This window comes from Cyanistes caeruleus, chromosome 6 (genome assembly GCF_971803275.1).
Source record: "Cyanistes caeruleus chromosome 6, bCyaCae1.hap1.1, whole genome shotgun sequence".
Classification (NCBI taxonomy): domain Eukaryota; kingdom Metazoa; phylum Chordata; class Aves; order Passeriformes; family Paridae; genus Cyanistes; species Cyanistes caeruleus.
This window is the reverse complement of record NC_141706.1, coordinates 50,601,270-50,628,537: the sequence shown is the minus strand read 5'-3', so window position 1 is coordinate 50,628,537 and position 27,268 is coordinate 50,601,270. Positions and strand designations below refer to the sequence as shown.

Genomic DNA, 27,268 nt, shown 5'->3' with positions numbered 1-27,268 from the left:
TACTGAAATAGTACTTTTTCTTGTTTTCAAGGGTTTAATGCAAGCAAGTGGCAAAGGAAAGTAAGGACGACATTACAGTTACTATATTAACTTGTAAAGAAAAATTTATGGATTTTTCTGGGGGAGGGAAGTGGGGAAGTGCGGAAGGAAGTGCGGAAGGAAGTGCGGAAGGAAGTGAGGAGGGAAGGAAGTGAGGAGGGAAGGGAGGGAGGGAAGGGAGGGAAGGGAGGGAAGGGAGGGAAGGGAGGGAAGGGAGGGAAGGGAGGGAGGGAGGGAGGGAGGGAGGGAGGGAGGGAGGGAGGGAGGGAGGGAGGGAGGAAGGAAGGAAGGAAGGAAGGAAGGAAGGAAGGAAGGAAGGAAGGAAGGAAGGAAGGAAGGAAGGAAGGAAGGAAGGAAGGAAGGAAGGAAGGAAGGAAGGAAGGAAGGAAGGAAGGAAGGAAGGAAGGAAGGAAGGAAGGAAGGAAGGAAGGAAGGAAGGAAGGAAGGAAGGAAGGAAGGAAGGAAGGAAGGAAGGAAGGAAGGAAGGAAGGAAGGAAGGAAGGAAGGAAGGAAGGAAGGAAGGAAGGAAGGAAGGAAGGAAGGAAGGAAGGAAGGAAGGAAGGAAGGAAGGAAGGAAGGAAGGAAGGAAGGAAGGTTGGCTAAGTTATAGTTGGGGTTTGGCCCTTCTAATTTTCTCCTTACACAAATATTCGCATAGTCCCCCTCCTGAGTTGCCTGCCCCTTCTTTCCAGGCTGATAAATTTGTTTTTTCCAGTCAGACAGATCCCCAACAGGCCATCCATTTGGCTACATGGGGACAGCCTGCTTCCATATCCGTAAGATTTTCCTCTTGAAGAATGTGCGGCTGTCCTGGCCTGCTTTGCCTCCTTTCAGGATACCCTCCCAAGGAGCTCTGCCAACCAGGCCCCTAAACAGGCTGAAGTATGCCTAGTACTATCTTGCATTAGCATTGACTACCTCTTCTGCTATTGCAGCAGACCTTTCTATTCTTTTGCTAAACATTTATCAGTTTTTGTAAGACAAGTTTACAAATCAGCACTCAGGGTACTGACAAGTCCTGGAAGCACAAGCAAAGAGTAGAGGTATATTGTAAATCATGGCACCAAAATCTGTTCAGATTTCCTTCAGCAAATTGATGAGGGCCATCTTTACAAAAAATAAGATATTATAAATTATATTTTTCTTTGCATTTCCACACTCTCTGTAGAACAAGACATCAGGACTGACCCTCAGCCAAAGGGTCATATTGTAGTTGTATTTGTATAGGGGGAAGAAATAAAAAACAAAACCCTATTATAAATTCTCCCCAAATAATTCATTCTCCAGATGAAGTTTAAGCTTGCATTTAAAGCACAAAGGAGCTGACACAAACTTGCAATAAATTGCCTTTTATGAGGGAAGGTAACAGCTTCTTCATCATTCAGGTGTATCTGTTTCTTAAACCAGTGTTTCTCTCACACATTAATTACAAAATTGATCCCCTGGCCCGTGTGTTTTCATACACAGTTAAATCTATTTCCAAATCCTTTTTTATCACCTTTGGAAAAACTGTAGCTGAGTTGAAGTGGGTGGTCAGGCAGGAAAAAATGCTCAGCCTCGGTGGTAGTCTCCCTCTCTCACCCTCAGCTCTTCCTTTCCTTTGTAGGAGTTGTAGTTCCATACAAAAGCTGTTGGCCACCTGAGCTGAAGATGCTAGCAGCAAAAAGGCTCTTTGAAGATCAGTAGCCATGGTCTGTTTCGAAAAACAGGTAAAGAATTACAGTGTATATGTATGAAAATGTGATAGCACTCAAAAGTTACAAAAATGTTGAATCATTTCAGAAAAGCTTTTAAAATTCAATTTTGTGTTCATCAGATCAACAGCTCTGAAGATCAAAGTAATTTTCTGAATTGCTGCCACCAGAATACCCTCCTAATTCTGATGCAATGTCCCCATCCAAAACTCAATGGGTTGTTTCTCCAAGGGCAAGCATTAGATTAAAATTTATAATGTATGGCTGAGATTTTATACAGATTATCAAACTGTTCCATTTTCCAAGTGGGACATATGTTGCCTATCTGAAAATGACTGGGAAATAATCTTGAAGGCTTGAATTTATGGTCTCACTCTTCATGAGTGCTGGAGAATAATGTAAGATTATTCTGTAAGTACTGACTTACCAAGGGCCACAAGAAAAATATGGGATGAAAAAAATGGTGCTATTTGTACTGTGAAATGTAGATACAATATTTCTTAGATTTACAATGCTCCAATATCTAAAGCAGCTTTACCTCATATATTGTATTTATTTGGAGGGAAGAGAGTAGGAATTTTTAAGTGAGCAGCTGCAGGTACTTCAGGCCTCTGCATTTCTCCCACAGCTAAATATCACTTTCCTGTCAGTATGAGGGAGTTTGCAGAGACCTGGGGGAAACCTTTACAGTCACTTTCTGAGACCTAAAGATGGGAACATCCTTTTCTGATATGACAAGGATAAGAATCACCAGAAATGGTCACAGAGACTTTCTTTTTAGTCAGAAGGAAAGTGATGGACAAGAGCCATCAGCACAGACTGAAAATCTTATGACTGCTTTTTTATTTTTTTTGACAATTTGCTGGGCAAATTCTCAGTGATTGACCAAGTGGAAATGTGGGATACCTGTTCAGTTTAAAATCCATTCTAATCTATTAATCTATAGAAGATAGACTAAATGTACCTGGTGTTTAATTAATTTAACTTTCTTTCTAGAGAGTAAGCCCAAAGAAACAAAGTTCTGAATAATTAGAGAGGCATACCAAAATAGAAACAAAATGGAGGGAGTGAGTAAAACTAATTAAATATTGCTCCTCTTCAGTGGATTATTGGGATGTACATAATATCAAAGTAACAGTTATTGTTATCTTCCAGCTTCTTCCTCTCAACCATGCAGAAGTGGGAAATAGGAGTAGAACACAAGCAGCTGTAATTGTCAAGCAGGTGTCCTCATTTTAACATACTCAGGAGAATATCTTTAATGATGTTCCACCTATCATAGGTATCATAGGAAAAAACAACCCAAAAGAATATGGTTTAACACTGAGTTGCAGATAGTTTGTTTCTTGTCCTCACAATTTTTCCTTCCTATATAGATGATGACATGAGAACAGCTGTGTGATCACAAAACAAATATGCAGTATCAAACTGTAAACAAAATATATTTTCTATCTGTAAGCAAACAAGAGGGAGAGGCACAAACTTCTTGAGAGGCAAGTCTGGGGGGAATTCTTCACTGTTGTTAAAATCCCCAGTCTGAGCAGAACCTGTGGTGATTGCTCAATGGGGAGAATCTGTGTTTGTGTTAAAGGGGGAAAAAGTGTTTACCTAAACATGCACATTTAGAATTTATTGTGAATTCTCTGCAACTTACACATCACCAATTCTGTGACAGTTAAAAACAACAGAAGCACATTAACAAGACTGTACAAGCTGAGTGGATAATAGGAATGCTGTCTAGAATCCCAAGGGAGATAGTATAGCTGTACCACTGTGATAAATCAGGAATTTACAAGAGAAAACCCTTCCCTCCTTTGAAAAAACATTACTTTGATGTTGTATGCTTGACATGGTGCTCTGCTGCTCAGTTACAGAAGTGTGTGTTTGTAGCCATGCCAGTATGAACTCTGACCTTTCAAACATGCTGGCAGAGCTGAAAGATCCAGTTTTGCTCAAGGAGTCAGCAGCGCAGCAAAAAGGACAGCAGGCTTTTTTTGCTTTTTGCTTTTTTTTCCTGAAAAATAGCAAACATATCCTGACCTACATTTGGTGTCACCAATGAACTAAAGATGGCACAAACAGTATTTTATCCATTTTTATCACACCAGCAAAAATAGTTCTACACTTTTTTAAGTGCTGAAGCCTACAAGAGTTAGTAGAGTGTTTGGCACAACTGATGAGTTAGAAAGAGAAAGATTAAGAGCTTTTGATAAATAAAATAGATTAGACTCAGACCTTGGTGGTAGATTCATCTACCACTAAATTTTTTAATTTATTTGACAGTGTGAGTCCAACAACAAATCTCAAGCTAAGTTTAAAAATCCATTAAGACTACTTTCTCCCTTCGTAGCTTTTGGGTTCAGTTTTATTCTTTAAATTTCTCAAGTGACATTATAAATACGAGATTTTAACTTAAGAAAACATATTTACCACACTTTCCTTATTACAAGTATCTGCCTTCCCTAGACTTTATCAAAGAAAATTTTCTGTAATTAACAGGAGAGGAAGAAGAATGACAGAAGCATGCATACATGTCTCCTTAGAGTTTAAAAACTAGTCGACAGAAGTCAGCTCAGGTACTTCAGAAATATACACACAGTATTTTTGCATGGAATATCAGATACCTAAATCTTTGTTTCAAATACCATTTGCTAGAGACCTGCTGTTCAGACCAAAACAGGAAACAACATCGTTTTAATATGTTGCATATAAAAATAGAATTACTTTATAACTATATGATTAAACATGGATTATATGGCCCTTTTGTCATGCTGTGAAGGAAAAGCTCATATTCTTTACAGGAGTATTTGGTAGTATATAGCCAAAATGCAAGAAAAAAATTCATTTATTTACTTCCCAACCTGGCAGAATCGAAATGTTAATTAAAAAAATCAGGAAATAATATTAACTTTCTATCTTCAATACTAAATTCACAACTCTACCTCAGAGAACACCTTTTACAGGAAAAATATCATATAGGCAATACCCACAAAGGAATTAGGAAAAAACACTAGAATGAAATTTGTAAAATTGTCTTGAGAATTGATACCAACAACAAAATGAGATAAAGTAAAAAATTATCACCTGCTCACAGACCCTTTCTTCAAAATCTCTATCATCACATGAAACTAATAGAATGACAAGTTCTTTCCAACACACAACACTCATATTCTTTTTACTCCTCCACTGTCTCTAGGCATTCTATAGAAGTCTCAGCTGTGCCCAGTTGCTGACAGGATGTAGATAATAGCCCTTTTTTCTTCCCCCTCTTTGCTTGTGTGTGTGCAAACTTTCATTTTTGCTTTGGTAAACCACCTTAACTCTACCTTTGTGTCATTTTTTATCGTATTTTTTCTCTTCTGTCCAGTGGGGATGCAGTATTTCAGGAAAGATACTGTAAGATCTTACTTTCATCTTCTTTTCCTTTATTGAGAGGGTTTTCAAAGGGTTTAGACATCTAAATTGTGGACCTGATGCTGAATACAGGATAGGTAATATAGGGCATCAGCAAGAGAAAAAAGGGCATTAATCTAGCTCAAATCAAGTTGTTGAGAGGGGGAAGTCTCCCTGAAAATACAACATCCTACAGAGTAATTTGGAAAGCAAATTCATACAAGTGCCATAAGTAGTAAGAGTTGTGACTTTGCATTTAGCCTTTCTTCTGCCTTCTACATTATGTGAGCAGCTGTGAGAATCTGAGATTGCAGTCTGAACTATAACCCCATCTCCACTACGGTTTGCATTCTGCCCTTAGATCTAATTTTGCATCTAGAAAAACAGATATTTTTGCAAATTTAAACATGTTTAAATCTAAAGAATAGTAAGTTTTTCAAAGACAGATTTTTTTTTAAACTAAATTAATTTGGCTGAAAATCAGAAATCTTGTGAGTTGCCTTTTCAGAATATCTGTGTCTCTCTATATATGCACACAATTCTGTGATGGCATAAAATGGGATTTTAGGAAAGTGTTAGATTTTTAGCATAAAGCAAGAGACAAGTTCTTTCTCTTGGCTAATGTACTTTAGAATATGATCAAATCTTTGATATATTTTTGAAATACATATTTAATCATAGGGAGATTTGAACAGAACTTGAAGAAAATTTAAGATGGGTGGTAAAAAAGAGCCTTGGATAAATACTGTAGTAGAAAATGAACAACTTTATCATATATAGAAGCAACATTTTCATTTGAGTAAACAGATGATGAATAAGTAGCCACTTGCAAAATACTAATTTTATTTTAAATGACTAAATGGACTAAAATTTTGAGAGGTACAAAGTTATGCTTGTGTTGAATGCTTTTACAAATCATTATAGCTATAAGCTTTCTTGCTATTAGGAAAATTACACAAAGGCAAGACAAAGAAAGGTGTCTGTACCTCCTTGAGTTTATATATGGTGGAAGACATTGGAACAAGTTTTCTGCCTGAGATATTTATGTTAGATGAATGTAGAGTCACTAGATATGTCTATTTACCTGTGTCTCATATTCTTCAAAACATCTTCAAAAATAAAGTGAGAACCTTATAAATCAGTCTTCCTCCCCCAGCCCCACCATGATCTATGTTATTGTCAAAAATGAAACAAACAAACAAAAACAAAAGTCCTAGCACAATATTGATGGATATATACCACTTGTAGATCTGCAGTTAGGACTGAATTGAATTGTACATCAAGGCTTAGACCAGAAACCTAGCAGTGTTTTTTGTTTCCAATTTTTAAAGCATAATGGAAGCCAAAGGATTTTGAATCTTAAATAAGATTGCAGTTGTTAGATTTTCTCTAGAATGTGAAAATTAAAAAGCACGAGAGTTTTAGATAGGAAAGAAAATCATGAGAATTCTTAGCAAATCCCTATCGTATTCAAATGTGCTTTTCACATGTGTATGCAAAAGATGTCAATTTAAAATACAGCCTGAAGCTTGAGATGAATCTAATATAAGCTATTTTATTTTCAGAAGACCCCTCTGGGGTCCAAAATTTTTTGTTCATTTTAATTCACTATGAATCAAGGAAAATGTTCATCACAAATAATTTTCCGATCTATGAACCAGTTATTTATCTGTGAACCAAGAGAAATAAAAATATGATCTTTTATGGAAATCAAGAAGCAAAGATTTTAAATGTTAAAATAAATCTTAAAAACCCTTTGAGAACTAAGTATTGAAGAGAACCATGTTTTTATATGCAAAAACAAAGTAGAAGTAATGTAACTCTTGCAGACTTGGAATCCCTTTGAATTCTTTTAGAGACCTGAAGACAGAGGTGGCAATATTCAAGTCTTCATCCATTGTCTGATGTTTCTGATTAAAGATCATTATTTTATGCTAAATACTAACACTAGTGTAAATCTCCTGCTTCAAGAGTTCCAAACACATTTCCCTTTCTATACTTTTAAGTCCATCTGCTGCTAGAAAACTGTACCAGTGCCCTGATTTAAGAATTTATAATTCTCTAGGTAGCTGAACTGTGATTACCTACCTTGGGTTTCCAACCACCTTGTTTTGTCTCCCATTCAAAAGTAATTTTGGTGCCAGGAACACACACACGAGAATGAGCACATAAGGGGGTGTGTGCATGTGAGAAAAAGGGGAAGAGAGAAAAATAGGAAAAAAAGAGAAGTGTGAAATGCAAGGCAGTGAGGCACAGGGATTTAATTTATATCATACAAAGCATGAATATATATTGATAGAAGCATATAAATTGTAATATGAACATATAATACCTAGTTGTTTTTTTAAACGGTTTTACTAAATTATTGTTTATTAATTTGAAACTCAGGGATATATATCTGAAGCAGGTTCTGGATTGGAATGTATTTTCTTCTGTGGCAATACAATAATTTGCACTGGATGAGATCATCAACTGCACTATCATGTTCATATCACCATTGAAATGACTACTTATTTTTAAGCCTTTTACTGTCATAATTCCCAAGCATATTATTCATATACGGCTTTGTATATTTCTTAGAATTTGTATATTTCTAAGAATTGATTTTGATACAAAACAAATGATACACTTCCAGCAGAGAAATCAGAATTTTAATCTTGGACTGTCCAGCTTTAATAGAAAAACAAACCAGTGCACAGTATAGAGTAATCTGTCTTCTAGGAATAAGAGGATGCAGGAATCAATGGGAGATTAATTCTTATTTAAATCAATAAAATTGCTTTATCAAGAACTTCAGGATTAGAGAATAACTTTTGTTGTGTAATTCTGAAATTATTAAGATTGCAGAACCTAGCGAGAGAACTTGTTCCCAAACTTGAATGCTAAAAAGATATTCTAAGGTCTTAGTAATACCCAACTGATTAGCTAACATCTATCTGAATATTCCCATCATGTGCTAAACACTTCACTTTTTAGTTTACCCTTTGTAGACATGAAAAGGAAGTCATACAAACAATAAAAAAAACCCCCGTCCTTGGTGATCTAATTACTCTTTACTAGTTTATTTTCTTGACCCATTCAGCTTCCTGCAGTCTTCATAAGTCTAACTTGTAAGCACTTCAGCACTTGTTTTTCTCCTTTATGCTTTTTTCCAGTTTATCTGCTTGTTGTTATAAAACCACATCCTACTCTTAGACCCCTTCAGATTTATAGTCTCATTCTGTACCAATATTACCAATATGAATAATGTCATACTTAATATTATTTCCTTCCTCTCTTTAGAAGTGCTTTTTATGAAAGCTCATCTTCCTGTCTAAAGTTTGTTTTTTCCATCTACAGTTATGCTTTTGCTCCACTTTTACATTAATTTGCACAGAATTATTTACTTGATACTTTTGGAAAGTTTCACATATATTCTACGTTCTCAAATGTTTCTTTCTCTTTAGTCAGGTGCGTCTTTCACATAGCACAGCCTATGTTCTCTCAGCATTTGTAAAATATATATGCTTCAACATTGTCCTCAATAATTTATTGGTAGACTGGGTCTATTTATAATTCTTATGCAGCAGGCATTCTCCTTTTACCAGAAGGCCACATCCTTCAGGTATTAGGCATCTGAAATAAGGTGCATCAGTCTTATTCTCTCTTACTGTGATACTCCTTTGTTCTATTCCCCTTTTTATCTTTTTTGAAGGCTTTTAACAGGCCTGCTTCTCTCTTCCTTCGGAGCTACAGAGAAAGCATAAATAGTTTCATCATACAGTAAAAAGCTTTATTTTCTCCCCACCTGTCTTTTTGTATCTCTGATTTAGGCTATCAGGTCTCTCAGAGGCCAATTAAGCTTTGTTTGTACACTAAGATTTCTAGTCATTGTTGTTTGGTCTTGATACACTTTGCAGTAGAGTATAGATGTCCAATATATTTTGAAATTTCCCCTATAATTCTCTATTAATATATAATAGTGTATAATAATAATGAATAATAATAACAACAATAATAACAATAATAACAATAATAATAAAATATATTATTATATCAGAAATAATTGAATCATGAGCTAAAATTCCTCATATATGGCTCTGTCTTTTTCTCTTTGCAATATTTTGTTGGAACTTTTGATCATAAATCTCTTTATTTGGATTATGTTGCTGCAATCCTCTACATACCACTCTCCTTGAAACAGATCAAACTCAAAAATGATACTTTTTTAGGACAGCAAAATGTATATGTGTTAAACCATGCCTATTTATATAATTTTCAGGCATGTTAATTAGCAGCTTGCATAAATCTTAGTTTTTCTAAGGATATTTCTTAATTACCTTTTACTTGTCCTAGTTCCTTTAAGTCATATTTATCTGTTGAAGCAGGAATATAGTCTCTACTCAGGCCTAAAAATATGTATTGCATTCATAAATTTGGTTTGATATGTTTTAATCTCAAATATTAAAACTACCTTTCATATCTCGATATGTCTTTTGAACATTTTGTGCTTGCAAGTATTACATTTGTCTAAACTCCTGTCCATTTTTTACCTTAAAACTTTAAATTTATATCTTGTGTTTATCATCCTTTATGTCTGCATTGTGTTCTGTGCTTTTGTGTAGACTCTGTACAATTCTATTTCTGGAAAAAAATATAATGGGTTTGCTTTGATTAGAACAGGGTGAATGCTGAAAAGCATTTTCTACAGTTACTCAGTTTTGCATGGAAATTTTATTTGACTGTACTTCTGCTTGTTCCCCACAAGTATTTCTGGAAAATCTTGGCACTTGTAAAATAATCAGTCATAAAACCCAAATATTACCTGAGTATGGATGAAAATATTTTGTAAAGCAGTAAGAATGCAGTGATACAGTGATGAGATACTGCAGATACCTGAGAGTAATTGATGTCCCTTCTGCCAGGACCCTGAGAGCACGGATGGGTCTGACTGCTCCTTGCCAGTCTCTGCAGGCCCAGAACCCCTTGGCATCCGGCCAGATCCATCATCCCCTGCCCCAAGGATTCCCCAGCCCTGTCTCCAGCTCGCCCCAGCCCTGCCCTGCCCACCCATGGGATCTGCTGAGCTGGGCCATCAGCCCATTCTGGCCTCATCCCATCACCATCCCCAGGGAGGTGCCCAGTCCTGAGGATGGGATCTGCTCTTGGTGTTCCCAGATGTTCTGCTCGTGGCTGGACAGGTTCAGGATGGGGCTGTGCCTGGGCTGGCTCATGGAGGTCCCTATGGAGGTCCACAGAGAGCCCCAGGTGTTGTCTAAGGCTCCAGAGTGGGGCTATGCAGATGCTTTCAGTTTCAGGATTCAGCTTTTGTGTTGCTCCATCACTGTGCTGGTACTTATCTGTTTGCATATACTCTTTGACAGTGTGATGAACAGAGCCGTATCCTCCTAAGGTTAGAGAAAAAATGTGTTTATGTGAAGGAAATTTTCATTCCTCAGGCTCAAAGCATGCCAGTTTTGAAGAAAACTTTTTTTCAAGGATTTTTCTAATCACAACAAGGAGTCCATACTTAGGATTTGCTCTCTGGATGAGAGGTTGATGCAGACAGATTTCTGGACAGCCACAAAAGTACTTCAAGGCCACTTAAATTCTTCTGCACACTCCCGAGGATCTGCTTGGTCTGTTGCATTTTAATGTGGCTGTTCTTGTAATCCCAAACACATTCTGTGAACAGTGTTTCTAGTGTTCTCTTCTAGCAAACTAAAAAGGCAGACCATGAAGTTATTTTCAGCAGCAGATGTAAGTTGTGCAGCAGGTCCATAGTTTTGCTGGCATTAACACTGTTAGCAGGCGATCCTAATTTTGCATGAACAGACTGACCTAAAGCAGTTGCTGTTTCATTAGACCTTTGAAAGACTCCTTTCACTTTGGATATGAGAGTAAATTACTTTTCCCACACATTTTTCAAAAAACATAATGAAGACCATGCAAACAAAAATTGGAAGAGATGGAAGGAGGGGATGAAAGCTTCTGATCGAGGTTTCTTTTTCATGACAACATTATAGCAGCAAAGATTTCCTATCTTGTCTCTGTCTTGCTTACAAAGGAGGAGAAATAGTGGCTGGAGAGAAAAAAAATGCTGAAGAGGAACTGCACTTATTGCTTTCTTCTGACAGAATGGTTTGGAAGCAAGAGTCAGCAGCATGTGCAGACACTCATAACCTGATCCTTTGCCTTTCCAAGAGCTCAGGAGGAGCTGTAGCTGGAGACCTGGGCAGGTCCCAGTACAAAGACCAATTTACACAGCCAAAGGCATGTCTGGACTGAAGGCAGTACATTCAAGCCCACTTGTCAAATAAATAATCTGCTTTTCATTTTCACATGTGCATCCTGTTCCACTGGTGCATTCCCACAGTGTCTCTTTCATGTTGCAATAGTTCTACTGGAAACTGATAGCCTTTCCTTGGGATTTAACCCTTTGTCCACTAATATTTCACAATCTCCTGTCGCCCTTGTTTTTTTTCTTTAAGTTTTCACTGTGATAGAATAACTGTGTTTCCTTGATTAACCAGTTACAGTATCAGCACCAGTTATATGTGGGAATCCTGTATACTGTGTGGAAGAAGTGCTACATCCTCCAGAATGTAATATGAAATTACCTGTTTCCCAGAAGTAAATAAGGCTCATACTTGCTTTGTGGTTGTTTCCACATTCCTTCCTGCATTCCAGCTGTTGGGGCCCAGAGCTCATCTCACTTTCAGGAATTCAGCTGGAAAAGCTACAGGGTTCAGCTGTCTGAGTCCAAGTTTGACCCTGGTGATAGGAACTCCTGTGAGGAAAGCTGGGAACAAGGTCCTGCCCTGCCTTTCATTTCAGAGCTGCTTGTAAACTGAGACTTAACACTGCCCCAGCCTGCACTACACTGCTGCTGTGTAGGAGCTCTGTCTGTGCCTGAGCTGATTCACCTCTGTGGATCCCATCCAGATTTGCTGGTCTGACTTCTCGGCTTGGCCTTGGACCCATCTCTCTGCTGCAGACTTGCTGATCAGTCTCTGAGCTCTGTTCTGACCCAGACAAGGTGTTTTGTCAGCCAGGTTACCGCTCCCATCTGTGCTCAGCTCACAGCTCACCTCCCCTTGCAGTGCAGGACTATAATTTCTATCTTCTAAAGCAGAGTTAGGATGAGGATTCCTTCCTGTGGCTTCTACGTGGGTTTAAATGTATTTCTGAAAATGGCATGCTATCAGTTTTTCAAGTAAAATGTTTCCACTACCTTCAGTTGTTTTCTGTAAAACAGACATTTAATTAAAAGGTAATAAATCCATTAGAACTTAGAGAAAACAAACCCTCCATTCTAGGTACCTTTATTTTAACAAATGAAAATATTATTGTTATAAGAATATCAGTCTGGAGATGTTCACCTAAGTAATCAATGGGGGCCTAATAGTTTAGAAAGAAGCAGATGCAAATCAGCAAAAAAAAAAAGAAAACACGTTTTTCTTCATATCACAGGCAGTATGGTTAATGAAAAAGTACAATTTTTAAATCTGATCTTTTTTATTATGTTTTCAGTGTCCAGTTTTCCAATATCTAAAGGTCTTTGTTCTACAATAGGAAAGAATTATCTCAAATACTTTCCTGAAGTTGAAAAAAAATTAGAGCTGCCTCATTTCACTTGTCTGGAGAATCCTTTATCACATCAAATCATCTTATTTGAGGAAGCACCTTATGAGATTTCAGTCCTCCAGAGCATAGTTCTGCTTGTTCATGAGCTATTAGAAAGACAGCAGTGCTCTTGTACTTCACCCTGTCATGTTTAAGAAATCTTAACCACTTTAATAATTCTGGGAGACACTATGAAAAAGCAAAGACTCAGAAGTGGAATGAAGAAAGCTTACGTAGAGGTATGAAAACCAGAAGAGTTTCAATCTTTACAAAATTAATACCATTATTCTACTGTAGGACTATGCCATTAAATAACATCTAATACAAATATACTTTATATTTTGTTTTCATGAAAGCTAATTTTATTGTTGATTTTGGATTTATTACTACTTGGGAGTGACTTACATGTTGGGAAAATATTTATGTCTTATACCTTGAAAATTAGTGATGCTTGAGAAATACAAATTATTTCTTTAACTTTTTCTACATGCTCTTCAAATATCTTGCAGTGTTTTATAGGTTTTCAAAAAAGCTCAATGTTGGGATTGTCCCAGTGGCTCCAAGAACTGTGTGGGAGAAAACACTTCTTCCACCATTGCTCATTCTGGCCTAAATTGTCCACTATAAAAATGTTAAACCTATCTGTACCATCACTACAGTTTCTGAATTTCAGCTATGAGTTTTGATTGCTCTCCATCCTTCTGCTTAGTACTGATTAGGATCTGTCCTGCAGCCATCACATTAATGTTATAGATCTGTGGAATTTATGGAAAAAGTGGTTCATGATCTTTCCTCCAGAGAATCCATCTTTGAGTAAATACAGAATAATAAATAATGAAACTTGTAAGAAGATAGCTAAACAGAGGTAGAAAATCATGCAGGTACCTGAAAGGTGTTCTGAGACATGAGAGATCCTGTTATGGCTCCTGGTTGAGCAGCAGATTCCAAATCTAATCTTGTATAAATGGAGTTTCTCATCTGCAAGGTGAAAACAACAATAATTCTTCAGCTCACAGGGGCAGGGAGTTTTGACACATTAAAACACTCATTAGAGTTGTAAGAGTATTATAAGCAAGAAAGATATTAGCCCTTGCACCTTCTAAGTTATTACATATGCAGACTGAACTGAGCAATGCAGATGATTATAATAATCACAATAGATAAGCCTGGTTTATTGGTTTTTTGGTTTGGGGGATTTTTTGGTGGTTTTTTTTTTGTTGTTTGTTTGTTTGTTTTGTTTTGTTTTTCTGTTATTCTCTTTTGCATTACCTACTTTCCCCAGAGTTATTTAGATGAGGGCACTGAGAAGAGAGGGCAATAACATCAGTCCAGATGTGCAAAATAATAAATTAGTTATGATTGAAACCACCTATGGATAACTGAAATTACTGACCAGCAGTGGTAGCCTGACCTGTATCCATCAAAATGTCAAACCATGTAGAGGTAGACAGCAGGTATGCACCCTAGAAAGAGTAAGGACCACATCAATCTCTGATACTGTTCCATTCTGCTTCAGGTAATTTTGACATGGGATAAATTACAATACTGTTCACCCATGAAAAAATATGATTAAAAGCAGCATCACTACTTGTTTGTTTTTGAAGTACCTATAATATTAGTTATTAGATAAACTATCCTCTCATTCTTTTGAAAATAGTTTTGGATAAATGAGTTATGAGGTACATTCTTCTGCAGTCTTATTGAATAGTTCTGTAGAATTTAAACCTAGATAGTAGTGAATAAAGAATTTTTAACAAACCTAAGAAATTACAGTGACAACCATATTGTAAAATTGTAAAGTCTGGTACAAAATTGAATTTACATTGAATTTCTATTTCTCTAAATGCATTTTATACATTATAACTGTATTAATCTTCTAACATTTGTCTTGTTATATTGGTTTAATCTATATTGTATTCCCAATTTTAGTGTTATTAGCACAAAATATTGATAGCTATAGGTCATAATGTTAGCTTTCTGCCTTCAGGAAAAAAATATTGAAAAAACACTGAATAGCTCAGGCTTAACTACATCCTCATTGTCTTTTGATAACTCAAAATGCAGTTGCCAGAGATTATATAAAGACCTGATATTTTCCTGACATTTCTTACCCCTGCAAATATTAATAGAAGAAATTTTTTCCATCTGCTCTGTAAGTAGCAAGCATTCACATAGTTCTTTCATCTACCATCTTAGAATATGGAATCTTAAATTTATGAATTTTCAAGGATGTTGATGAAGTTCCAGTGTCTTATTTAAGAGACCATGGAATTCTACAGAAAATTTTCCATTAGCTTCAGGAAAGCAGGTCTCACAGCTCTTGTCTTTTTTGCTATCATCCCTGATACACAGTGGAATAAATTTATGTAGAAAGGAAGAGAATTTTCATCTTTATCAGGTTTTTCATTTGGTTACATCTGGAATAAGGGAGTTGAACAATAGGAGATCCATGGGAATTTTTGAGATGTGAAAAGGAGAACACCACTGAAATTTTAGTTCTGCCTACTTTTGGAGCATGTTCATTTTCTTCAATTTACAAATCTGACTTCATTGGATTAACTGCCCTTGAGAATGAATTTAAAAAAAATCCTAGTTACTGTGTGTTAACCCCAGCCATCAAGTAAAGTACTAGACTCTCCTGTCTCTTCTATTACCTCCATCCCCAGAGGATGAGGACAATCAGAAAAATTAAGACCTGTGAGTTAAGCTAAAAAATTTTTAATAACAGGAAAAAAAAATAAAAATGGAAAAGAAAAAGAGGGAGGGGAATAAAACCCAAAGAAAAAAGGTAATGGGCAAATAATGCCCAGCCCATTCCTCAGCAGCAATCAGCCCCTCCTGGGCAACTCCCCCAGTTTATCTACTGGCCATGATGCTCTTTGATATGGATTATCCCTCTGGCCAGCTGCAGTCAGCTGTCCTGGCTGTACTCTCTCTCAGCTTCTTGTGCACCTGCTTGCCAGCAGAGCATGGGAAACTGAAAAGCCTTTGACTTAGGCTAAGCACTGCACAGCAACAACTAAACCAGTAGCGTGTTAACAATGTCATTCCCATAATAAATCCAAACCACAGCATTGTATCAGCTACTAGGAAGAAAATTAACTCCATCCCACCTGAAACCAGGACAACAATTCTAAAATATTTGCGCATAGAATATTGATTTAATCCTCTGCTTTTATGCTTTTAGTTTTGTTTTATGATTCTACATTTTATATTTTCTACTTTTGTATTTTAGACTTGATATTTTTGTATCATGACAATGGAAAGATGGATGGGCAAACAATGAAAAAATGAAATTAATAGTATCTCAACTTGGACTTTTATAGTTATTTAAAAACAAGTCATCATAAAAATACATATTAAATATTGTCCAGTAGATGTACCATACACTATGCAAATTACACTACTAAATTTCCTTCCCAGTGCCTTTGCCAGATTTTTAACCACGTTCCTTTAAGATCAGTAATTAGAGACTGAAATTAACTGACAAAATTTCAGTTACTTAAAAGACATTTTGAGAATAAAGAATGATGTGATTGAGAAGGTTGTATTTATGTTTTTGACCTGTCTAGGTCTCTTTGTCACTCTGTGATTAACTGTACATCACTCCTGTATTCGCAGAGAGTGCATTGAAAGTTTCTTGAATTTTTGCTTGATTTAACTTGGTATGAAAATCTCATTACATAGCCTTGGTTAGTGCTCTGCTTATAAATTTGTAGTCATCTAGTGAGGATGCAGAAACAATGGCATTAGGCTTAGGTGATCTGTTGCCTGCTGTGAATAGCAAACTATTCACAGTGAATACACAAACAGTGAATACACAAAGCCAGCAGTTCACAAATAAGCTCCAGTAAAAATTATTCTTTCATATTTCTCAGTGAGTACCTCTGTATGTCAAAGATAATAGAATAAAAATGCTCCAAATCAGCTCATGAATGATGGAATAACATACTTTTAATGAAATAAGAGAAATTAATAATGGATAATACTGATATTAAATGCTTTAAACATTCCTAGTTACCTTCTGCAGACCTACAAATCAAAGATGGTTGCAGTCTGTCACCTCTGTGCTCTCTGACTGTAGCTCTCCATTTCAGCCAGTCTAAAGGGAGACTGAAGCAATCAGAGTAATATTCTTTCAGCTGGTCCCAGTGACAGAGTGCCATGTGGGAGAATTTAGTAAATCTCATGGGGATTCCCACTCTTGCTAAACTTTTTTCCTAGGGGATATTATCAAATAAGACTTACACTGCATTACAGGGGATAGAGTGGAACAAAGAGAATAATTTTGTGTGAAAAATGACCTAAAGCCCTCCCTAGTGGCCAAAAGAAATGGATGAGCCAAAGAATGTATCAAAGGAAGAACAGGTTTAATTCAGAAACAGAGGACACACACCTATGGGAAGAACTTGGGCAGAAATGGATGCAGGAAACAAGGTATCTGAGATGAATTAGGACTAAAGCAGTACTAAAGAGTTCTAGGAAATGTAGCAAACAATTTTTTTTTTTTTTTTAAATATGCCTGAGCAAAACAAAAAAATTAAAAAAGACAGGATGTTCTTTCTAATTTGGTATAAAATTAACCTGAATATGTACCAAGCCCTGACCTCTCCAATGACCATACAGATTAGTGTCCAGTTTGTTTCTTAAGAGTCTGCTTACCTTCCATCCTTCAGCTGCTGTTCTCTGATATTTCCTAGCTTCTGCTTTCCATCTATAACAGGGCTTCAATTTATAAACCAGATTATTAAATGTGGAGTAGCTAAAGGTAAATCTCATGCCTTGTCGTACCTGAACTGCCTCTTTAAGTTTGCAAATAAACCATTGCCCCTGCTCTGAAAGGACTTTCTGCTTGAATTAACCGTCTTGTAATCTGTAGGAAAAACACAACTATAATAATCAGGCAAGCAAGTAGACCATATAATATTAATAAACTATTACAGACATCTCACACATTCTTCACACTTGGCTGTCTAAACAAATCAATACAAAAGGAAAGATCTAGTTAAGACTGGTATAAAAATCTAGTGCTTTATCTTTAAAGCAAGTCAAAACATAACAATTCAACTTTATTATGTATAATGTGGTTTGTACAGATTGCATCCCAAAGGCTTTAAAGAGGTAGATAATACTCTTCCAGGGTAAGATAACAATATTAACAATGGAAAGAGAGAAATTATATCCACAGCCACATCCCTCTATCAGTGGTGTAAATTGAAACTAGCACTACTAAAATCAATGTGCTTTACACAGATACAGAATTGCTCAGAGATTAGAATCAGGCCCTGGTTAGCAGCAGAGAAACAATTCCTTTTCAGCTGAGAATTGCAATGGAGTGGTAAGTCAATGAAGCAGAGACACAGGACAGTGGTTTTCAGCATGAAACTTAAGTGAGGAAAAAAGCATAAAGAAGCAGCAAAGCAATATGGGTGAAGTCTATCAGTGTTTTTAAATTTAAGAGGAAAATGTGGAAACGCTAAATAAAACAATTGTCAGAAGAATATATGTGATTGTTCTCACTGTCGTGTTGTGGAACTCAGTGGGAGTTTTTCATCAGCTTCCAATATTAACTTTGTGAAACAAACTACAGAAATGTTGCTGGAGAACAGGGAACACTTTAGGCAGCAGAAACGGAAATAAACAAATGAGATATAGTGGTTTACTATATCTCAGTGGTTGCTGAGAGACAAGGCAAAATTATGGAGGCATATTTCTTCACCAGATAAGAAACACAGTAAACTTCTCAGTTCTGTGGATTTTCTTTATCAAAGACCAGCAAGAAACAAAAAGAAATAAAATATTTTCAGTGATCTCTAAAAGATCAGGGTAATCTTTAAAAGCTGGAGGTTGAAGCAGCACCACCTTCTCTTAGCAGCTGGCAGATTTCTTGACAATGCCCACATAATCTCATATGCAGCCCTTTATTCAGACCTGGGCACCAGAAGGTATCCAGCAGGTCTGATGCCAGGTTCTGCTTCACCACATTGTCTTTAGACATCCAAATACAAAACACAAACAAATACCAAGTGTCCTCCCCTGCCAGCCTGTCACACACACCCAGAGAATCCCATCCCAAATAAAATCTGTAGCTACCTACAGAATAATGTGAACTTTGCTAAGTTTGTTCTTTTTCTGGAGATATGACACAATTGAAATTTGTCTGTCTGACAAGTCTAAGAAGCACCCCTTAAACAGGAGAGAGACATTTCCAGACTTTTGTATATTGAAGATTTTTTTCCAAGGGTAATGTTTTGCTGTTTAGACAGTAGCTATTTTTTAATTCCAAGTTATTTGATTATTCCTATAGCCATTTACCAAGGAAAGAAAACATTATCAAATGGCAATAAAGTTGTTTATTTTTTTTTTTCATTAATTTAACGTCATTTTTTTTTCTTGTGAGCTTATATATACTCTTTTTTTCCTTGCTCAAGGTAGAAAGAACACCCTAAGAGAGTTAAAAATTAACAACTAGCCATCATGGTTTTTGCACAGAATCTGCCATTCTAGCAGTGTGGTAACTCTGTCTCTGATGAGCTTATGATTCTAAAAAGTCCAAGCAGCATTCCCTTAAGAAAAAATGCATTTAAGAGATCAATAGTTTTGCCTGTTGGCCTTGTTGAACAAAGATCAATGCATGTAGAAAAAATCAGCCCAGCAGATGTGACTGTGTAGAGCAGCAGGCCCCAGAGAGAGGAATGCCCAATGGGGACAGCTATCTGTATAGCCCTAAAGTGTTCCATTAAGCACTGCACTTCCCTTGGCTCGTGTAGGGCTTGTGATACCTCAAGCTGTGCTGCGCTAATCTGCGCTGTGTTTTAGCCTATTTATGCTGCTCATGTGAGGTTAAGGGTACTTTAGCTATTAGATTCTTTATTCCTGGTCCAACATGGGGCATTACTCAAGTGAAAATGACAGCTATGCCCAGCTCAGAGAATTCTCCTGGCAGCCCCCAGGAACCCTGTAGAGAAAGCATGAACGCACGACAAACCTCTGCCAACGTTTGGCCCCTTGAGGTTGTTGCCTGGCCTGTTTTCTTATGTAGATGGTGTTTGTCAGCTTTCCTGATGGACTTAGAGATGCTATTTAATTTCACTGCATAAGGGAGAGAGAAATCCATTAGCATTCGAGGCTGTCAATAGAGATTGTGTCACTAGCTAATAGAAAGTGCGAATGTGACAGATTGTTCAGCAGAAACTGAAGGGGCAGGAGACTGCAAGACTCACAAAAGGCAAAAATTTCTCCCCAGCAATCACTGAATGCATAGGGAAAGATGATGCTGAAATACAGCAAAATATAAAATAATATATAAACATTCTGGATTCTCAAATGGAAATTAGGCATCAAACTACCTTTTTAAAAGCCAAAATGTCTAACACGTCTAAACCTTGTAAGGACTACTTCCCTCAGCACCTTCATTTCTGCTGAATTGTGTAACACCTAAGACCTTAGTTTAATTTTGTCCTGGAAAAATTACAAAGCAGATATTTCCCTGCTACAGTAAAGCTAGTAATAGCACTGAGAGAACACCTGATGATGTGTGAAGAGCAGTTGGTTTTACCCAGCTTGTTTTCCTTGATTTTTGAGAGCAAAATTCTAGTTTCTCCATATATAGCATGAAAGAGGGATTTCAGCTGGGCTCTTCCATTTTTTCATGAAAGATCTTTAATAATTAAACAGCTGGAATCCTGAACTATATGTCTATTTCTATTTCTTCCCTAGTGAAACAATTCTGCTCTGTGAAAATTATTTAAGTAGTCAATAGACAATGGTAAAAAGAAAATACCAACTGCGTGATTTGGGAGTATTCCTGTGGAAGAGTCAGGCCCAGATCCTTTCTCTGGTGATCATTCAGTCTGTTTGGGAAAGCAGAGTAGCTTGAGTGGGACAAAGTTCTCCTAGAAGGACCAACATGAAGAAAGCAAAAGACACAACAAACACGCTGTGTGAAAGAATTAGGATACCATAACACAGTGGTCTGGATACAGCTCACTGTGGCATAGTTGGAATTCCTGTATTAAAAAAAAAAAAGAAAGAAAATATTTTTATAGATTTCATCCTGCTTACACAGGATAATGGGCTAAATTAAAAAATATGAATAGAAATAAGAGTCCTGGCATTTTGGAGCAAGATCTAATATAATATTCTCTGTCAAACAAATCACAATACAGTCATGTTATTTTCTTTTTCTTAGGGAGAGGAGGTCTGGAATGAAAGTCTTGGTGGGAGCAGCTGATAATGCAGGAGACTCTTAACCTTGAAACTTTTCCAAATAATCTGATTTTCACCCTTGGCTGCTCAACATTAGTGCAGTACAATTATGAAGACATAAACATCACAAGGACATCTGGCACACAGCCTGTCACAATAAGTTAAACTTGGGTATTCGATTCCCTGATCAACCATGGAAGGAGAATGAGCCACCTCATCAGGAATTCAACTGTGTCAGTTTAGGAGGAAGTGAGGATGGGAGGAGTCGATCCATCAGGCCCAGACAAGACCCAGCCAACCTTCTGCTTTCATTCAGGCAGTAGAAGTAGATCATAAAGGGACCTGTCAAGTCCACAGTCAAATAAACTCTAAGACAGAATCTGGAAGGTGCCTCAGCTTGTACCTAAATACTCTTGAAATACCTCTTTTTTTCCCTCCAGTGTAGATGTTGCCATTCTCTTGTTCCAAATAGTTATAAATCACATAAAGAAGCAAACTGACTAGGGAATAGAGCACTTAATTTTTATTTTTTTTTCATACCATTAGTAAATTTGAGTTGCTGTATACTGCAGTTTTGATAGACCACTGAGCTGCATCTATTCAGGGTCCTTCATTATCATGTTAACCTTGCCTCCCTTTTTTCCCAGAAATAAGATTTTAAGATTTTTAACTGAAGGAATTGTTGCTACTGATCAGTAAATTAAATTAGGATTTTCAGTGACATTTTTGTGTTATAGTTTTTCAATAATTTATTAAGTGAAAACTTTGCTGAATATAAAGAAATACTTAGAACCAGTACTAGACATTTTGAGCAATTCTTTTGTTTCATTCTTAATTAATTGTTTAATACATTATGTTTTCAAATACCTATAAGAAATAATGCCTTTCTTACCACATTTTGAGAAAATATAATTCTCATCACATTTAATGTTTGTGCCTTGTCAAGGTAACTTCACTGACTTCATTAAAGCCTCAGTGTTATGAAAATCAATAAAATTATTAAAGACATTAACAAAAATAGAAAACCTGCTGGGGGGAAGATGTATTTTTTTCATCACTCTTTTTCCAATGGTTTTCTCCATCCACATTGTTTTAGCCTAGCATACACACCCTCCTTCTTTCTCTTTCCATTTGTTTCTTTCTCTCTCTAGATGCTTTTACATCTATTTTCATTCTGTATATATATTGTCATCATATACATATCCTGGATAGCTGTAGCTTAAAATTACCATATTGCCTGAGCTATCTAACCCACAAAATAACAATAAATCTTATATAAACATGCCATTCAAATATGCAATTATATGGTAAGGTTCTTTGTAAAGTAAGCTTAAATCTTATGTTGCATTTCAGTAAATTGCTATGATATTTATCTTGACATATAATGTAAAGTGATATTTTAAACTATAATTATCAAAATTCAGTCATAATTTCTGAATAAAAGAGTGTTCCTTAGTTTAGTAGTTTTTGAGATAATCACATTGATATTTGAAGATGTTTAAGAAGTGACAAAATGTGACAGAAAATTTCCTCAAAATAGGAAGTAGTCACACTTAAGGATTGTGTTCCTCCATAAATTAACAGGAGTTGTCTTTATTGCAATTAGCTGTTCTCTTTGCAGCTCAGCTCTGCATCTATTGCAAGAATGAAAAGTGGTGCTAGTGAGGGTGAATATGGAACACAATAGAAGTAGGAAACGGAGGGGAGGGGAGATTTCAGTGTTTAGCTACATTGCTAAAAGAAATTGAGAGCAGAGAAAAAGAAAAACAATCACCTGAATTGTTCTACTTGGGTTTTAATAGACTGACTTACACATAGATATTTTCTGAAGAAAAAGATATTATTATAGTGGCTTGTGGAAATTGTCTTCTACCTTAGCTTCATTGCTGTAATTAGTATATATGGTCTATTTTCTGTGAAAATAAATTTTCATCTCAAAAACAATAGTTTTGTTTGAAGATATCTTGAGACCACAAAGTTTATGTTCACTGCCAGGTAGGTTTCCAGAGTGACAGGGTTTTCCATCCTGGCAGTCCATGCCAAGGGATTTGTTCTCTATGCCAGGGCACTGTGTTTCCAAGGTCACTGGCTCTGGTAGGGAGATAACAGATGTACAGAGGAAGGAAGTCAAGGGTCCTTCATGGAGCAGACACATTGAACAAATCTCCAAATGGATATAGAGTAAATCTAGGGACCACAGAAGGGCTGAAAAAGGAGTCTGAGAGTCATGAGTCATGCGTCTGAGAGGCTGATGTGGCACTGTTCCATTTCATGCACGATGATAGGCAAAGAGAGTGGGGAAGCAGGGAGTGCTGATGCACAGTGAAATGGGCCTGTCATTTTCAAAGCGTGTCAAACAGGATACTGAAGAGAAAATCAGTGTCACCAAAAAGCACTAGAGCCTGGAGAGCCCATTACTGCCTGGCACCTTCCAGTTCTGATGAGCTTATGCAAGTTTTTATTAGTCCTTCTGTCCATGAGGAGCTGTAACTTTGGAGTTTTCATCTTATGGGAACTGATGTGAGCAGGATCCCCTTTATCTTTCATGAACTGGACATTGCATGTTTTAGTCAGCTATAGTTATGATTGCTCTATGGTTATGATAGTTCTGATATATATTTTGTCTCTCTTCCCCAGAAATCTTTCCTACAGAGACAGGAAAAGAGAAGATTGTTTTCCAGAAAATGACTGCTGTTCAGTGACAAAGAAAACAGCTTATAGTGCAGTGGTGAGAAAAATCCATGTGAATTTTACCAGTGGAGATTAATTGGTTTTTAACCTTGATTATTTGCATATATGCATTTCTTGTAGAACACTGATTCATATATACACAAGTATGAAAACTAAATTTTTGCTTCTGTATTCTGTAATGATTTTTTTAAATATCCTGTCTTCCAGGTCTGATGTACTTACAACTAGTACTGCCCTTCCTTGTGCCTCTCTGCTATGCTGTTATTCTTTTAAACATTTGCTTCAGTACTGCTACCTCCAGCACTTGCCTGCCTTGGTGATGAGCAGATGAGCACAGCAGAACTATGACAAGCACAAAATTACTAATATGGACTTTTATAGAGCTAGTTGAGGTTGAATCATGATTCACAAATACTTAATGACACCAAAATTAATTGTATTTTTAGGAAGAGTTTTCTTTATCCCAAACACTGACTGCCTTAGACTTTAATGGCAAGTACATCCTTCTTTGGTTTTCTAATGTCAAAATTATGTATTTTTTTTGTAACTCTTCATCAATGGGGATAGTAAGAACACTCACTGTTTCCGTCTTAAGGAAATGCTATCACTTCCATTTGATATGTACTTATGTTCAGTGAACTTTTTATTCACAGCCCATAATATGTAATGGGGTGCTAGGCACTATCAGAGAATGCTTTTTACTCTTATTTTAGGCTTATCGTCATTTTGTGGTATGCTTTGATGTTTCCCAGCCAAAGCATTCTCTATGCAAGTTTCACTAAAATTCTTACAGAATCAGTCAGTAAATTACACAAAGAGATTTCATATTAACTGTTACGTAAGTTTATAAAAAATATTGGTTAAAGAAAAATAAGCAAGCCTCGCTTTGTCTGCTTATCTCAAAATAAAAAACTCGAAATGTCCACCCTTTTCTAGATGACTCATCCCTGTCTAGCTGAACATATTGACCAGGAGTTTGATATACCTCATATCTCACATTCAAAAGAAAGAACAAGGTGGACTATAAATTATCTTTTATATCCCATCACATCCTTTTCATAATTCTACTTCCTTGTAGTTTAACATATTTTAAAATTCTTTCTTCCCAAACAGCATTATCAGCTTTTCACCTATTTTCTGTTCCTTGGGCTTATCCTACTTATTTTTCTATCACCTTCATGGCTTGTACCTGCAAGGACACATCCCTTTGCCCACTCACGTGCTGAGGTAAAATGTCTCTCCTGTGCCACCACTGTGCTGCAGGATTGAGAAATGGGAAACCTCATTGATAATAAAGATGTTGAAGCAATGATAGCTGTGAAAGAGGGCATCTCAGTATAATCTGGGATGTGGTGTATAACTAGAAGAGAATTAAATCCTTTCTCTGATCACAATGTCTAGGAAAACAAATTTCACAGCCTTTGATAACAGTGACCAACTTATGCATAGCACTTTATGTAGTTAACATAAAATCATCAAGAATCAAAACATCTATAAACAGATTATATGGGACAGTAGGTCATATTGTTCACAGTATGTGTTTGACCTGGTAATTGATAGATATTCCAAAGTAATGTACCATTAATCATTCTATTAAATTATTCTAATAGTTCTCTCAATAGCAAGTGTGGAACTTTTATGAAAAATAAGATAATTGAATTTTAAGTAGAAAACATTTCACAAATAAATTAATGGTTTGATTTTCTAGAGTACCTGTATCAGTGAAACTAAGAAGCTATTTTTTGCTTTAAAAAAAAATGTTAATTTTTACTCAGAAATATACTCGAGGGATGAACTGATGTGTCCAGACTGCTTTCAATGCAGCTGTTTTAATTTGAATATTACCATAATAAACTTAACATTGCAATTTGGAAAAACAGGAATCCTCGAACTGTAACTCTGAGGCCATTCCACTTCCTTTTTTAAAAAAATCATTGTGTATGTTCATTGTGAGAAAAGAGGGTATACAGATGTTTATGTGGCAAGGTTTTGGTGGTGGAATTCTGCAAACATGTCTTCTTTGAGAAGCTACCAGAAGTTTCACCTATGTGCAAGAGATTCAATGCAAGATGACGCTGGTGGATTCACCATTAGCCAAGGCTGAGCTCATCAGTTATAGCAGCAGAACCTCTGGGATATTATATTTAAGAAGGAATAAAAAACAACTTAGTGCACAGAAGAATATAGCAGTCAGAGAAGAGAAGAATGGAAATATGTGAGAAATAACTCTGAAGACACAAGATCAGTGCAGAGCAAGGGGGAGGAGGTGCTCCAGGTGCTGGACCTGAGATTTCCCTGCAGTTCATGGTGAAGACCATGGTGAGGCAGTTGTCCCCCTGCAGCCCGTGGGGCTCCATGCAGGAACAGAGATCCACCTGGAGCCTGTGGAGAAGCAGGTGGGGGCCTGAAGGACATTGTGGCACTCTGGGAAGTCTGTGGTGGAGCAGGCTCCTCTCAGGACCTGTGACCATAGGGAGAGGATCTCACACTGGAGAAGGTTTGCAGGAAGAACTTGTGCACCCCAGGGGACTCGTGCTGCAGCAGTCTGTGCCTGAAGGACTACAACCCATGGAAGGGACCCAGGCTGGAGCAGTTCGCAAGAAACTCATGTTGGAGAAGTTGATAGGATCACAGAAGCATTAAGATTGGAAAAGACCTCCAAGATCAAGTTCAGACATCGACCAAACACCATTATGCCAACTAAAGCTTAGCATAAAGACATTAAACAGGATTGGCACCTATACCGAGCCTTGGTGAGCCCCACTCCACACTGGAGCAGGGCAGTAGGGTGAGGAGGAAGCGGTGGCAGACATGAATGATAAACTGACCAGAACCCTCATTCTTCATTTCCCATTCAGCTTTACCACTGGAGGGGAGGAAGTAGAGAAATTAGGAGTCAAGCTGAGCCAGGAATAAAAGGGAAGGGCAGGGGGAAGGTGTTTTTAACATCTAGTTTTATTTCTCATTATCCTACTCTGCTTTGATAGCTGTGGAAATAAATTAAATTCTTTTATCCTGGGTCAAATCTGTTTAGCCCATGACTGTAATGTCAACCTACAGTTCTTTTGTTTTATTTCTCTCCTCTAGCAAACTGAGCATGGGAAAGTGATAGAGCAGCTTGGGTGGGCACCTGGCCTACAGCCAGGATCAAACCACTACAAAAGTATAGAAAAAAAGTCCTTTATAATGTAGTAATAGAACATATTAGATTTGATTTATAAGCTGGTTTAAGTGGCTCCATTTTGGGCCATTCTAGAAGACCAGACACAAGCAATGGTTTTTTAATAACTTTCTTCCTTTGATGTTATCCTCTATATTTCAACTTTTAGGCTTATTTTTTACATTTCTCACCTCCCTCCCACATGCCAAATGGAGCAAAAAGTATCCTTAAGGTGTATCAGAAACCACAAAGATATATTTAGTCTTGAAGTATTTTGAAAAAATCTGTACATGGTTCCAACAGAGCAGTTCTCAAGCAAAAGCTTGAATAGTATGTATTTAACTTACCTGATGAAATATACTGTGGTCATATTTTTTTTACTGAAATAATTGTGCACTGCTCAATTCCACTGCCTCTCTGGCATATCCATTCTGCTTCATGTATAAAAGAGGTTGGCATAAAGTCTTCTAATATCTAT

At 36.8% G+C, this 27,268-nt stretch overlaps 1 long non-coding RNA gene across 1 annotated transcript in view; it reads left to right on the top strand.

The window, feature by feature from the left end:
• Positions 1–1,579: 1,579 nt before the first annotated feature.
• Positions 1,580–27,268, top strand: part of LOC147652679 (uncharacterized) — a 29,801-nt gene continuing 4,112 nt past the window's right edge. Inside the window, exons 1-2 of the long non-coding RNA XR_015288046.1 lie at positions 1,580–1,748; positions 23,577–23,667. This is a non-coding gene — a long non-coding RNA (uncharacterized LOC147652679). The remainder of the gene's footprint in view (positions 1,749–23,576; positions 23,668–27,268) is intronic.